Source organism: Perca fluviatilis, chromosome 18, assembly GCF_010015445.1.
Source record: "Perca fluviatilis chromosome 18, GENO_Pfluv_1.0, whole genome shotgun sequence".
In the NCBI taxonomy this organism is placed as follows: Eukaryota; Metazoa; Chordata; class Actinopteri; order Perciformes; family Percidae; genus Perca; species Perca fluviatilis.
Genome location: NC_053129.1, coordinates 10,415,835 through 10,429,764, shown reverse-complemented (window position 1 = coordinate 10,429,764; position 13,930 = coordinate 10,415,835). Strand labels below are relative to the sequence as shown.

Genomic DNA, 13,930 nt, shown 5'->3' with positions numbered 1-13,930 from the left:
ATTTTCCCAGCTCCTGTACACCTTTGTGACACACATTGTAGTCAAGCCTCTCCAAAAAAAAAAATACTAGGTACTATGGAGGCAATTCTGTCACTGCCTAAAAGTATGGTAGTTCAGTACCCAGCCTGAAGATTCTTTAATAATCAGCCTAGTGAGAGGAAGCAAACTGGAACCAGATTCCTTACACTGCAGGTCAGGTTCAGCCAGCTTGGGGTTTTCTGCCTGGAGTGAAAAAGCAACAGCATTTCCTGTTCACATGTAATAATTGTTTTTGTGTGTATATATGTATGTGTGTGTTATTTATTTAGATAGATAGATAAGATAGATGGATGGATGGATGGATGGATGGATGGATAGATAGATGGATAGAATGTATCTTACCCTAGGAATGTATATTAAATGAATAGTGGTGATTATGTTGCTAGATATTGTGTTTTGAAATTATTAATCAGGGTTATTTTTTATTTGAGGGGACAAAACTCCTTAACCTTTATCATTTTATACCAGGAACCTTGAGTCAACTACAGCAGACATTCTAGAAACATGTAGTGGAGAGGAACTGTGCTGTTTTAGCAGTGGGGGCAGTCTGTCCGAACACCCCCCACCCCCTCTCACCCCCCAATTGACAATAAACTACATCGACACAACAGTATGTGGAGTTAAACTGGACGGGCCCAATAACCTCTGAATAGTTCTACTTGTTAAATTGAAATGTGAGCGGCATAATTGCATTATGTTGACAGGATCATTTAAAAGGCAACCGCAACTAAAAAACTTTTGTACAGCCCTATTTCTGATACCGTTGTGGCAGAGATTGCAATTGTGGGCCGCCACTACAAAATCAACAGAGGAAACACTGCGTCAACAAGCATAGTAATACTGTGGTGCTAATGTAATTGCAGTTGCACACATGAAGCTGTGCAACTCTGTACCTGCATGAGAAAAAAAAAAAGGGAACTTAACACAGTTCCCACACTTGTTCAGCGCGTGTTTGGGTTTTTCTCTTCGGTCTTTTTGACATGGATGAGTAGACACATTTCCTGTTCAACTGCACATCAGTTGATGAATGAAAGGTGGCACTCGTGGGGTAGTGTGAATTATAACATGTTCCTGTTTTTCATTTGCTGTTGTTCCTCTGAAGGCTGGATTGCTGCAAACACGTTTTGATGTTAAAATAAATACAAATTGAATGTAGGCACTCGCTTTCATAGAACACTGTCAAATGGTTGAATCTTAATGGTTAGTGATGTCCCCGTTTCCCCTTCACCCCCCCCCCACCCCCCACCCTCCCCTTCCTCCACGGAAAATCCCCAAACCCAGAGCTCACTGGCCTGTTATGAATCCATCATCCATTCATCAGCTGTTGCCATGCAGAATGGAAGACATGTTCATCTACTCATGGGAGGCCAGTCTTCCAGCCGATTGCACCTCCATGGAGGGTTAACCCTTCTTTGAACCCTTAGAGGGTCTGCAGACGGCAGTGAGTCCCAAGCCAGATGTGCCCCCCCCCCACACACACACACGCACACACACTCAGTCACTCCCACCTTTGCTTTTCACACTGCAGTAAGGGACAGACCTTTGCCATCAAAGACACGTGCAGTCACCACATTGAAACACACACACACACACACACACACACACACACACACACACACACACAACACACACACACACACACACATCTACTTTCTTTAAAATGAGAGCAAGAGGTGGTCTCACCTGGGACTTGTGCTTACTCGTTACCCACTCATTAATCTGCACCAACAACCCCCCTCGCGTGACCTGGAGCAATGCTGGAAATATGCGTTTTCCAGTGGTGGAGATAATGCTCAGCCATGTAAATAATTAATGCACAGGTTGAATCTTTGATGTCTGTGAACATCAAAGTTCACAGCTGACATGATATCAGGGTTGGGTACCGTTTGGATCTTTCCGATTCCAATGCCTAACTGGTACTTTTTTTAAACTATTCCGATTCCTAAACCGATTCTTGAAAAACTGAAAAATGACATCAAAGAAAGAAAAGCTACCTAGCTAGCAATAGACTAGCAGAGCAAGTGTAATATAGTACGTTTACTAGTGATCACGTGCAGTGAATGGTTAATATGCTTTTATGTCCGTTTTGCTGAGCCCAGAGGGAAAATATGGCATTTTAAAACTAGCCTACATTTACGGTAGCTAGCTAGCTAACTCTAGACTTCAGAGAAAGGGTGATATTTTCACGTCCATTTTGGAGCGACAGAGGGAAAATATTTCAGTCAAAGCATTAAGTAGGACCAAAATGAGGAAGCGAAATTTGCGTTCTAATCCGGTCCGATTCCTAGTGGAACCGGGTTTCGGTACCCAACCGTAGTTTGTGTCAAGGTCTGCTTTCGTCAGTTTCATTAGAGTATGTAATGGAGCAGAAGTCTGGCTCAACAGATGTATATCGCTGGGATAAAGCCCGACCTGTGCCGGATGTCCCTCCCCTCTCGCTATCTCCACTATCAAGGCTTAGCGCCGCCCAGAACCTTCGTGATTTGGTTTAAAGAAATACAAACAATCAAGTGTTTTTTACGCTATGTCAGGATGGATAGGCGGTGTAGCCACGCTATACTCCATCGCTGACCCAGTGCTGTGCAGATAGGTCGAGCAGTAACCGCTGGTTTGACTCAGAATGGTTATAAAGTGTCCTTTTACACAGACCTCACAGATTAACATTTTCACAAAATTACGTGTTAAAACCTCTCTGTAATGTTACCATCATGATGTGAACTATACAAGACCAAAAGGCTAGGTTTTCTCTCTAACCCTCAGCACTAAAAGATGCTTATCTTATTTGTAGCCCAGGCTAAATTTATATTGTGACTCATTTTGAATGCCGAAACTTAAATGTAGCATTAAGAAAACAATGGGTCTTCATGATCCAAAGTGGGTCACGGCCTGTTCCTCCCCTCAGGACAAGAAACTGTTTTGGATGACTACAGACGAGAGACCGTTCAGCAGTATGCTTCTCCCTGTGAAAGTCAAGAACCATTGTTGTTTTGTTTGGAAATGCAATACTTCCTTGAAAAATCAAGCAAACAGGCTTGACTCATGTCTTTTCTTGGAGCTAGTTGAGTAGAGTTGTGTGGGCAAAGTCACTTCTGCTGTCGGCCTTGACAAATGCTCTCTGACACGCTCTGTCTCTTTGTATCTCTGTGCTCATCACTCTCCCATCGCTGCAAGGGGAAAAAATCCACTGGCTGTTAGTTTACTGAAAAGGTCTTTTTTACATTTACAGATGAAGACTAGTGAAAATATGTGAAACTATCATCCAGTTCTATAGCCCTGCAGTAAATTCCAGTTTGTTGAAGCGTACGCTGTGGGGCTGGATCCGAATATTTGTTTGATAGGCAGGTATTTGATTTTCAATTTTGGGATTCGAATATAATTTTTTATTTTTTATTTTTTTTAAATGCAGGCTGAAATTCACTGTGGTGTTTTGTCAGGATTAAGCTGCTTGCTGTTGGCTAATGTATGCAGCGCTATGTCGTCCATCTCTGCCAAATATGGAGACATTTTGGGTTAAAAGCGAGCAGTCTGTGTGTAGAGGTCTGTATGGTTATACTGTAGCAGCCTGGTGTCGTTTTCAGGCGTTTTGATGAAGGTAAAAACTCTTACGGCCGTGCATAATGCCAATAGAGCGAGGCACCGGCTGGCTGAGCATGCATTCACACCCAGTGCGTCGCTCGTCATTCATCAGACAGTCTGGCAAAAACGCAAGTCTTTCCGTTTGTTTTGAATGCCTGCAGCAAAAAGTTGAGTCTGGTTCAACTTTTCGATAAAAGCAACCCAACGTCAACCTGCGCAGAACAATCATGTAATGTTAAAGGGTAACTACTGTTCTTTTTTTTTTTCAACCTGGACCCTATGGACTTTTCTCACAGCAGACATTTTGCCTTGTCACAGTAGGAAAAGCACAGCTGAAATTGATGACCTTAATGATGGCTCAATACCAGGGCCTCTCCTAAGTGGAATGCAGCCATTATTCATGGTTTTGAATACACCTGTGCTTTTCCTACTGTGACACGTCAACATGTCTGCCGTGAAAAAGGTCTATTTTCCTATGTTTTTGTGTCTAAGTGACTGATGGGAACAACAACCTTTGACATTGGTCCGGTATTAAGAGAGGTCGCTGCAGTTGGCAGCGGCGAAACAAGCTACAATGTAAGTTAATAGGGCAATTGTCCAGCTTGTATTTACCTTCACAAAAGTGCTCCCTTTGCTGCTGACCGGCTCAGATTAATATTCTAAGTGTCTGTCTACATTACGGAAATGATTTCTAAGGAGGTCGACCTTTCTGTTAAACACCTTTTTATTTTTATTAAACCTAAAAACATCTGCGAAATTGCGCTCGCTAACGCCACCAGACTCCATGTAAATAAACAGTAATTTTAGCATCGGAAAATACACTTCATTCAAAGTCGACAGAAACGAACTAACTACAAATACTAAAAGCTGTTTTGCATCGTCTTTCCACTTTTCCAACCATCACAACTCTAGTTTTGGTTGAAATAAACGCATAGTTTACCGATTTACCTGTAAAAAAAAAAAAAAATGTTGGCTCTATACACGCCAAAAGTATTGTTTTGTTTTAAATGGAGTCTGGTGGGTTTAGCGCTAGCGACTACAGAGCTGTTTCTGGTTCAACAGAAAGGTCTTAAAGACATTTAAATAAAGGTCTATCTCTGTAGGGATCCTTTCCATAATGTTGTCAGACATTTAGAATAATAATCTAAGCCTGTCAGTGGCCAAAAAAAGCACTTTTAGTGGACCAAATTGACGATAGGGTTACATTGCAGCCTGGTCTGTGGCTGCCGGTTACAGCGTTCACGCTTAATAATGGACCACTTTTAAAGATTGTTGTTCCTAACAGTCACTTACACACAAAAACATAAGAAAATAGTGTCCAGGTTGAATGGCCTAGTAGTAATCCCGGTTTGTCAACGCAATTTCTCGTGCCTGGGTGTACATCAGCATGATTTTTTTTTTTTTAAACGTTTCCGGTTGTGACATTGCGTTGTGTTTATGACTCCTTCACCAGTCATGTCGGCGGCTACTGTATATCACCACTACTGAGGCATCTACATAGGTTAGTCATTTCAGGTTGAATGGCAAGTAAAATACTTTAAAACGTTATGGCACTCAGCATATTAATCCGAATCAAAATCACAAAGGGGTTTATTGCCAAGTAAGTTACTCTTACAAGGCATTTGCCTTGGTTGTTGGTGCATACATAAGCATATGAAACATTAATATGAAATAAACAAACAATAAACACAGAAACAAATATGCACATTCTGTATAACTGTTTAACATTAAGAAAGAAAAAAGAGGCTGTATGGATTAGTGCAGGATGTGCACAAGTTTACAGTAAGTAAAATGAATATAAATGGTAATATCATAATATCAATTAAATATAAGTGCAATTTACCTAAAACACTTAAAACATAAAGAAAGGTATGTCACGTGTGCATACTGTAGTTTTGGCTTCATTGGTAAGAAAACCACACTTCAAACGGTGTTGGACAAACTTGCATTAGGTTATATGTTCTTTCAGATGTATTAAGTACTCAGTGGTTTGAGGCTAATGTTGGGCAAGTAAACACTGTAAAGGCACAGCTGATATGAGAGCCAGATAAGAGGGACCCATGAATGTTCACTATTATGGTCCATTTAACTCAGTGATCTGTGGGATATAGACTCTTTGGTCTTCTTGTGTAAACTTTGGCTACAGGCCATTGGAGTAGGACATTTGCTGGGTGTCTTTCTTCACGTTACACATTAATGCACCTCAAATAGATATACAACTGTTAAGCTTTTCATTCACAAAGGTGGGATATGTTGTTCCCTGTTTACCTGTGGATCACATTTGAAAAGATTGCTACTGCGTGAAAGTCGTCTTTTGTGTGCTTTGTAGTTTTTTTTTTTTTGTCACAGTTCATTCCTCTAAGCAACATGGAGGCACTGTCACCAAAATGATGCTGTCTTTCTTTAGGTTTTTAGATTTTGTTTGGATGCGCAACTCTTTTCTCTTTATTTATTTATTTTTTCCCCTGAGAGTTTCCCTCTCGCATTTTCTTCTCGTCTTCGTCACACGCCTGCAGTCTGTCCCTCTCCCTAACCCAGTAGGTTTGGCATCCTCCTTGCCAGGCGTTCAGCCAGAAGTGACAGCAGCTTTCATCACACACCTTCCCTTTTTCTAAACGGTAAACCATCGTGTGTGTGTGTGTGTGTGTGTGTGTGTGTGTGTGTGTGTGTGTGTGTGTGTGTGTGTGTGTGTGTGTGTGTGTGTGTGTGTGTGTGTGTGTGTGTGTGTGTGTGTGTGTGTGTGTGTGTGTGTGTGTGTGTGTGTGTGTGTGTGTGTGTGTGTGTGTCCTTGGAAACGGATAGCTTTTAGAAACAGCCTTGCAGGCAGGTTGTGCATGAAATAGACTAGGGACTAGCCGATTCGATTCGTATTGCGATTCGATAGTATTCAGTATTGCAATTTTCTTTTGAAGAATACACTTCTAGAAACAATCTGTTATGACACATTTCTAAAAACAAATTTTTCTGAGAAGAATGCACATCACCGTCAGTTTGACATGTATTTCATTTGTTAAGAAGTACATAACATGGGGCGATGGACTACAGACTCTGTACTACATTTAACAATTATTTATTAAACACTAAATATTACATTTAAATAATAATATATAATTATAAATTATATCTATCTATGTGGCTATCTGCCACATGGCGAGTAAATGTTTGTACCAAAGTAGTTCTGTTTTTCAGTCTTCATTTTGGTGAAGGTAGGCTACGGCTACTACTCTGCTGTCTGCAGGTCGGAGCTTCGCGGGGGTGGGCACACACACACACACACACAAACACACACACACACACCAGACGCCAGCCACCCTGTCACTTCTGTTTACTGATAGCTATCATTTATCTCAGGTAATTAATTAGCTAGTAAGTGGTGATTTTTGGCAGCCAGCCTTCCAAAAGAAAGCACAATGAAATTAAATAACCCATCATTAACCGTTGACCGACAAGCAGGTAACGGAGTCTCAGTTCACCGTCCGGGAGGCTCTGACACACTTTCCACACTCCGTGTCCGCGGACAGCTCTAGGCTTGTACCGGTTAATGTTCTGTGCGTTGTCGGACACATGCAGCCACTTTCCTGAAACCGCTTGCGAGTCCACAGCGGCGTTTATGTCTGAGCCTGTCTCCACCGCCTCCACCTGCAGGTTGTGAACTGTGTGGTTTGGAATGAAAGGGAGAAAACGGGACAGGGTAACACGACGGATATCGCTCAAATAAAAAATTTTGACGACGTAGTTAAGGCATAGTGCTGCGGGACACCCTGTAAAGGACTCTTATAAATGTACTCTTTGTTTGCACTGGGCATTGGTTGCCCTGTCTGGTGAAGCAGCCTTGTGACTGTCATAATCTCAAATTGCAGAGCAGACTGTTACAATCCCTCTAAAAGTGATTTATACGTCTGCGTAAAATCTACGCCGTGGCTACATACGTAGGTACTTGGAGACACGATCCTACGCCGGACCCTAAGCCGTAGCCTGACGTGCACCTCTCAAAAAATCTAACCACATGTCGCATGTCGCTCGGCCGTTGCATTTCCCACGACTCATTTCCTGGTTCTCTTCCATAAACGACATGAAATCAAGGAGAGGGTTAACTTCCCCCTGCTACAGATTTCCAACCGCGGTCAGAAAGAACAGGGGAGACACTTTGTTTCTCCCACCATGCCTCTAGAGTCACTACTCGCTCCGAAGCTAATCGCCGTCACTCTCTCACTCGCTCTACCACACACTCCCCGCACATGCTGGCCCTGCTATTCTCATGAATAGATCGCACACACCAACGCACTGTAAACTTCAGGCCACTTACGTAGGCTACGGCGAAAGCTCTGTGTTGGAGCCTCCACAGAACCATAAATCACGCTTTAGGTTTCCCCATCTGAGACTGCCATCATAGTGTCCACAAACAAGACATGCTGCCCCATGTGCTACGCTTAAAGCCTGCTTTGCAACATTGGCTGATGTTGCTTAAAAAAATAAATCAGATTATTATTTTTTGGGTGCAAGGTCAAGATCAGGTTGTCAATAAGATTAGGTAAAGATACCAAACTTCGATCCTTCAGAGCCTGGCTGCCAAATGGAGGAACTGTTTCAGAAATGAAACCGTACCTCCATATACAACCATACGAGAGGTCTCTGAAATCATTCTCAATTACAGCAACAGCTAAATATCTAAAAGAGTCCTGTAATGAAAACACTGATGTATTTTATTTCTTTTCTTTTTTTTTTTATTTAAAAGTCCACATTTTCCTTGAGGGCAAATAACAATTCAGGCTGAGAGTAGGTGAGAACAGACTTGATATGTGTGAGGTGATGAAAGCTCCCGTTCCTTTTTTGTCAGAACAAATGAAGAGTTTGATTCCAACATGCTATCATTCAGTGAGAGGAAAAAGTGACACAAACTGCCTGAGATACGTCCGTTTCTCTTTTTAAAATGTAGGCAATGGAGAACTCTGTTTGATTCTGGTTGGCAAAACGGATGAAGAGATTTCATTATTGAAAATCTTTGTCCAAAAGTAGTCCAATTAACTCAATATTCAAATGCATTACCCCTCATAACAACAGGTTGACAGGGGGAAAATCAACCTCACTACAATCCCATTGTTAAATAACAGAATGGGACATAATGGGCCTGTACTATTATATGTGTTATTCTTGTGGGGTCACTGGAAAATTCCATGCTGGTTCTCGATTGATGTTTCCTGAAAAACATGTTTATTTTTTAGGAGTCTGCACGCATCTCCCTCTTCTCTGTCTGGCTCCACCACCTGCCTGGGTGATTGACAGATTTACTGACTGACTGACTGCTAAACCGACCGACTCATCTGCTTACTGCATGGCTAAATGTGTGGCTAGTTTACTGAACGGTTGGCTCGTTGGGATAACTGACTGAATGAAGGGCTGGATGGAAGACAGCCTGTCCGGCTAGCTAATGGCTGTTTCTGTAATGGACTTCCCGGTTAATTAAAATAATCAAATTCAGTGCCATCGTGTGTAAATGAGTTGACGGCCTGGTGACGCCGGGTTGTCTTGGCCTTATTTTTGTATCGTCTGTCTTGTCCTGGCAGAGGGGGGACGGGGAAAGTCCAGCTGTGTCACTGTCACGGAAAGAGGAACCAGAGAATCGAAAGGGAGAAAGAAAGCGAGAAGGAAAGGGGAGTATGTGGATGAAGATGTTGTCCCGCAGAGAAAGAGAGAAGTTGGATGTGCAATGAGTGAACTGGGTGTGATGGCGAAGTGTCTGCTCTCATCAGCGCTCAGTCTGTGCTGTCCACATGGCGATTTGGAGTGGGTGGGTGCGTGTGTGGCATAACATTGAGGTGAAATCTGCTCATGTGTCAGACCACGGGGAGTCACCACACACTACCATGCCCTTATAAGGAGTGTCTAGTGTCCCTGTGAGCCATCCATCCATCCATCCATTTAATGCATCCCACCTATTTTTCCCTAACTCTGTTGCCGTACAGGTTGTCCAGAGGCGAGGTGGGGTTAACCCAGCCAGATGACGACTATTTACTGTGACAGATGGGATCGTCTCAGTTACGGCTGGGTTAAAAAAAAAAAAAAATTCGATTCAAATAGATTTTTCATATGAATGATCCGATATCAATTCATATCCAGAATCCAGAATTGATCTCTATCTGGCTCGTATCGAACAATTAGACCTAAGGAATTCCGACATGCTTAGCTCGAAAAACACTCCATATCCCCAAAAAAACAACAACTGGAAAGCCCATTTTAAAAGGGGTCCTTCTGTCACCTCAAGAAATCTGAATGAAATGTCACTCAATACTCACTGGCTGTAGAGTTGCACTTTATTGTGTTGACTGCTGTCGTGTGTTCTTGTTAAATAAAAAGTATGTAAATAAACTTTGCTACTTTTAATATCGCACCAGGTTAGAGGGAACCTTGTACATTTGTAGAATCTCTTCATATCCAAGCAAAATGAGTTTTTCAACTGAAATATCGCAAATTGGCATTGAATTTGGGAATTGAATCAAATCGGGACCTTGTGAATTGAGAATCTATTCGGGAAATCGGTGCGATTTACCCAGCCCCAGTCTTCACACTCTCACATGCTAGTTTGTACTTGTGTATTTTTGCATCTGAAGATGGAATATTAAACAACTTGTAATTGTAACAGTTTGTGGAGAATAACGCACAGTAAGATGTCTAAATAATGCTTCCTGTTGCCGGGTATGGTGAGGTCAGTATTTGTAATGTGTATGTGGGTGAGTTTATTCTGTAAGTGTGCGTGTATGCAATGTTTTATGGATTGCACTAGAATTCACCTGCAAAGCTTAATCACCCATTGTATATCCAGGTTTGTATTTTCAAGCAAAAAAAAAAAAAGTAAAGCCTGGAGCTGCAGTGCATGTAGTATTGATGCATGCATACAAACTCTAGCTATGTCTCACTGTTGAGTTCTGCCTTTTTCCTTTTGCCTTTCTTTCCATAGAAAACATAATATTACATTAAAATAAAACCTTATCAACAATGTGCAAAATGAATTTGTGTGGATCGTGATCCGTATGTGCGTCTTTCTTTTTTTTCTTCTTTCCAGTCAGGCCTCTCCATAATTTAAAACTACTTTGTTTGACTGCCATGCTAATGAGCTCCTCTTTATTGTAGGGCTGCTCGATTATGGAAGAAAAAATAATCACGTTTATTTTGGTCAATATTGAAATCACGATTTGCACAGACCTACTTTATTGTCCAGCGGTATGACATCTTTGAGACCAGCAGGTTTTGTGGGCCAGGCCCAGTACTGAGTTGACATTTGCCAGCTGATGACCAGTTAATGCCAGAAAATGTTTAACATTTGGTCCAGTAAGTGGCTCCAACACTAATAATTGAACAAACCTGTCAAATTTTTTAATCACTGCTTCATTTGGGAGAAAATGTATTTAATTGTATTTAAGATATGAATAAAAAAGGGTAACACTTTACTTGAAGGTATCGACCTAATCGTGACATGACACTGTCATAACTATGACATGACACTGTCATGAACGTGTCATGAATGTGTCATAAATGTTATAAACAAGTCATAAACGTTTATGACTTCTGTCATTAAGTGTCATTCGGTTTTTGTCATGACAAGTTGACATTGTTTGGGTTGTCTTGATTATGGCAAGTTGACATTAATCAAAGTGACATTACCAGAGGATGTCTTTGTCATGACAACTTGACATAATGTCATCCTGTTTAATGTCAAGTTGTCTTAATAAGGACACTCCAAAGAAATTGAATGTCAAGTTGTCATGACAAATACATCTTGTGGTAATGTCATCCTGGTTAATGTCAAGTTGTCCTAACAAAGACATCCCAAACTAATTTAATGTCAACTTGTCATGACCAAGACAACTTCTGGTAATGTCACTTTGATTAATGTCAACTTGTCATAATCAAGACAACCCAAACAATGTCAACTTGTCATGACAAAAACCGAATGACACTTAATGACAGAAGTCATAAACGTTTATGACTTGTTTATAACGTTTATGACACGTTCATGACAGTGTCACGATTAGGTCGATACCTTCAAGTAAAGTGTTACCTAAAAAATTATGATTTTTTTTGGGGGGGCATTTATAGACCTTTTATTTGAGAGGACAGCTGAGTACATGAAAGGGGGGAGAGACAGGGAATGACAGGCAGCAAAGGGCCTCAGGGCGGAATCGAACCCTGGGCCGCTGCAGTAAGCACTGAGCCTTTGTACATGGGGCGCACGCTCAACCAGGTGAGCTACCAGGGCTCCCCTTACCCTAATCTTTGAGAGAATGTGACAGTGCCATCCATTTATTTTCTGCTGTCACCCTGCAGGGAGCTCTAGTACAGTGCATCCTAGTGACTATTAGCAGCCGCAGCTTGTCAAAGGACATTTAATACTCCAGTGAACATGCAGCAGACAGAGCCTTAATCAGCTTTATTTTGGCTACAGTGGTGTAGATTTCACTATTGAATAATTCAGTGTGTGTTTTGTGATGGGGAGGGCTGTATTTGTTTGCTGAATGCTTGTATGTGTCAGCCTGTCGGGAGGAAAGGGGAAGTTGGTTAATGTGGAAAGTCGATACCTCTCTGTACCTCTCCGGTGCACAGATGGTATGTGCACGTGGGTGCAGACACAGTTTTTTTTTTAACGTGCCGTGTGCCGTTGTTTGTCTTTCCAATATTGTTTTATTTCTGCTCGGTCATGTTGATTTTAACACAAATTCCTTCTTTTGTCTTGTTTCAGAGACAAAGAGAAAGCGGATGATATAGACAGCAAGCCGGCGTCCTCCACCAGAGAAGGTATACCACACACACACACACACACACACACACACACACACACACACACACACACACACACACACACACACACACCCACCCTTTAACAGTTAGCTAGCTAGTGCAGTCATGTTTGAGTAAGACCACAGTCTAAACTGCCATTGAGGCACATCAGCCCAGTAACAATGCTGTGGTTTAGATGATTACAGCAGGGATTAGCCTGCACTTGTTGTATTAAACTTTCTCTCTCCAAGGCAGTTGAACTGTTTGTCCTCGGGACTGTTAAAGAGAAAACACTGAACCTTCAGTCAATATTTCTCAGATATGGGCTGGGGGTTAGTTCCCTAACTTTTTACATCAAAAGCCCAGAAGATATCCACATCCCATCCCTAAGTTTGATGCAAGTTTGCACTAACAGATGCCAACTGAAAAGACTGTTAGATTGCCTGTATTATATACGGAAAGAGCTAAACTCGTAATGATCATCGCGATCTTTAAATGCTTAATGTCGTAATGTCTACTAAGTGAGAAGACGGTGACTTTAAGCAACATTCGAGCAATTTTCATAATGTGTATTTGATGAAACTACTGATGCCACTCAAAGGCTTCTGCTTACCAACCCATCAGTTACACATGGCCACATATTTTAGAAGATTAAACATGATTCGGCAGTTGTAGAAGCATTTTTTGAGGACATGAATCTGACTCTGGGAATGAAGCATGTTTATGTAATTCGAAAAGGGCTGTGGACTACAAATGCCTTGTCGTACCGGTAAATTAAAATGATTGGAACGTGAGCATAATAAATGGAAGCATAAATAATTTGTTCAGGTGGGTTGGAAAAAAAGAAATTTCACGTTTAGCTCTGCACTTAAGTTTCATGGAATTTAAATTGTGCTTTTAAAGCTATAGTGCGCAACTATTCTAAATGAATGAACTTTCGTCACATTCAAGCCATTGCCAAATGAGTTGCTACAAAGCTAATTAAGACTACCGGCTCCACACAACTCTCTCTGGATTTCTCAGTATGGCTATCTTTACAAAATGATGTAGTCCGTCGAATTTCGCGCACAGAAACTTGAGCGAAGATTAATACCTCTTCTAAAGAGCCCATAATGTATTTTTAATCCTCCGGGTCCTCCTTGGCTACTAGCAACTGTGTGGGGGGAAGGGTGGGGGCGGTGCACGATCACCGTAGGCTTGTATCACGTGGATGCACCCACATTGTTCTTGTCATTACTTTAAATTCCTCATGGGGGCGACAGAAACTACGCACTGTAGCTTTAAGAGGACAGCTGCAGTTATTTTCTGTTTAGCATGACAATTTTAGCCCTGCTTTGTCTTTTGCAAAAATATGTTCATTAAAGGTGCCCTGTGGAGTTTTCTTGTGAAAAAAAAAAAAAATCCTATTTACCTTCAGTGTTACTCACAAAAACGTATTGTGTAACAGACAGACATGCAGAGAACTTCTCCATCCTCATTAAGCATTTGCAATGCTAATAATCGCCTAAATCATGATTTGTATCACATCCGTGTTTGCTAATTT

The 13,930-nt window shown here is 41.5% G+C and overlaps 1 protein-coding gene across 3 annotated transcripts in view; it reads left to right on the top strand.

The window, feature by feature from the left end:
- Nucleotides 1-13,930, top strand: part of fam49a (family with sequence similarity 49 member A) — a 50,609-nt gene that overhangs the window by 19,646 nt on the left and 17,033 nt on the right. For all 3 annotated transcript variants that reach the window (XM_039782068.1, XM_039782069.1, XM_039782067.1), the window contains exon 2: nucleotides 12,350-12,405. The gene's annotated coding sequence lies outside the window, so the exon portion shown is untranslated. The remainder of the gene's footprint in view (nucleotides 1-12,349; nucleotides 12,406-13,930) is intronic.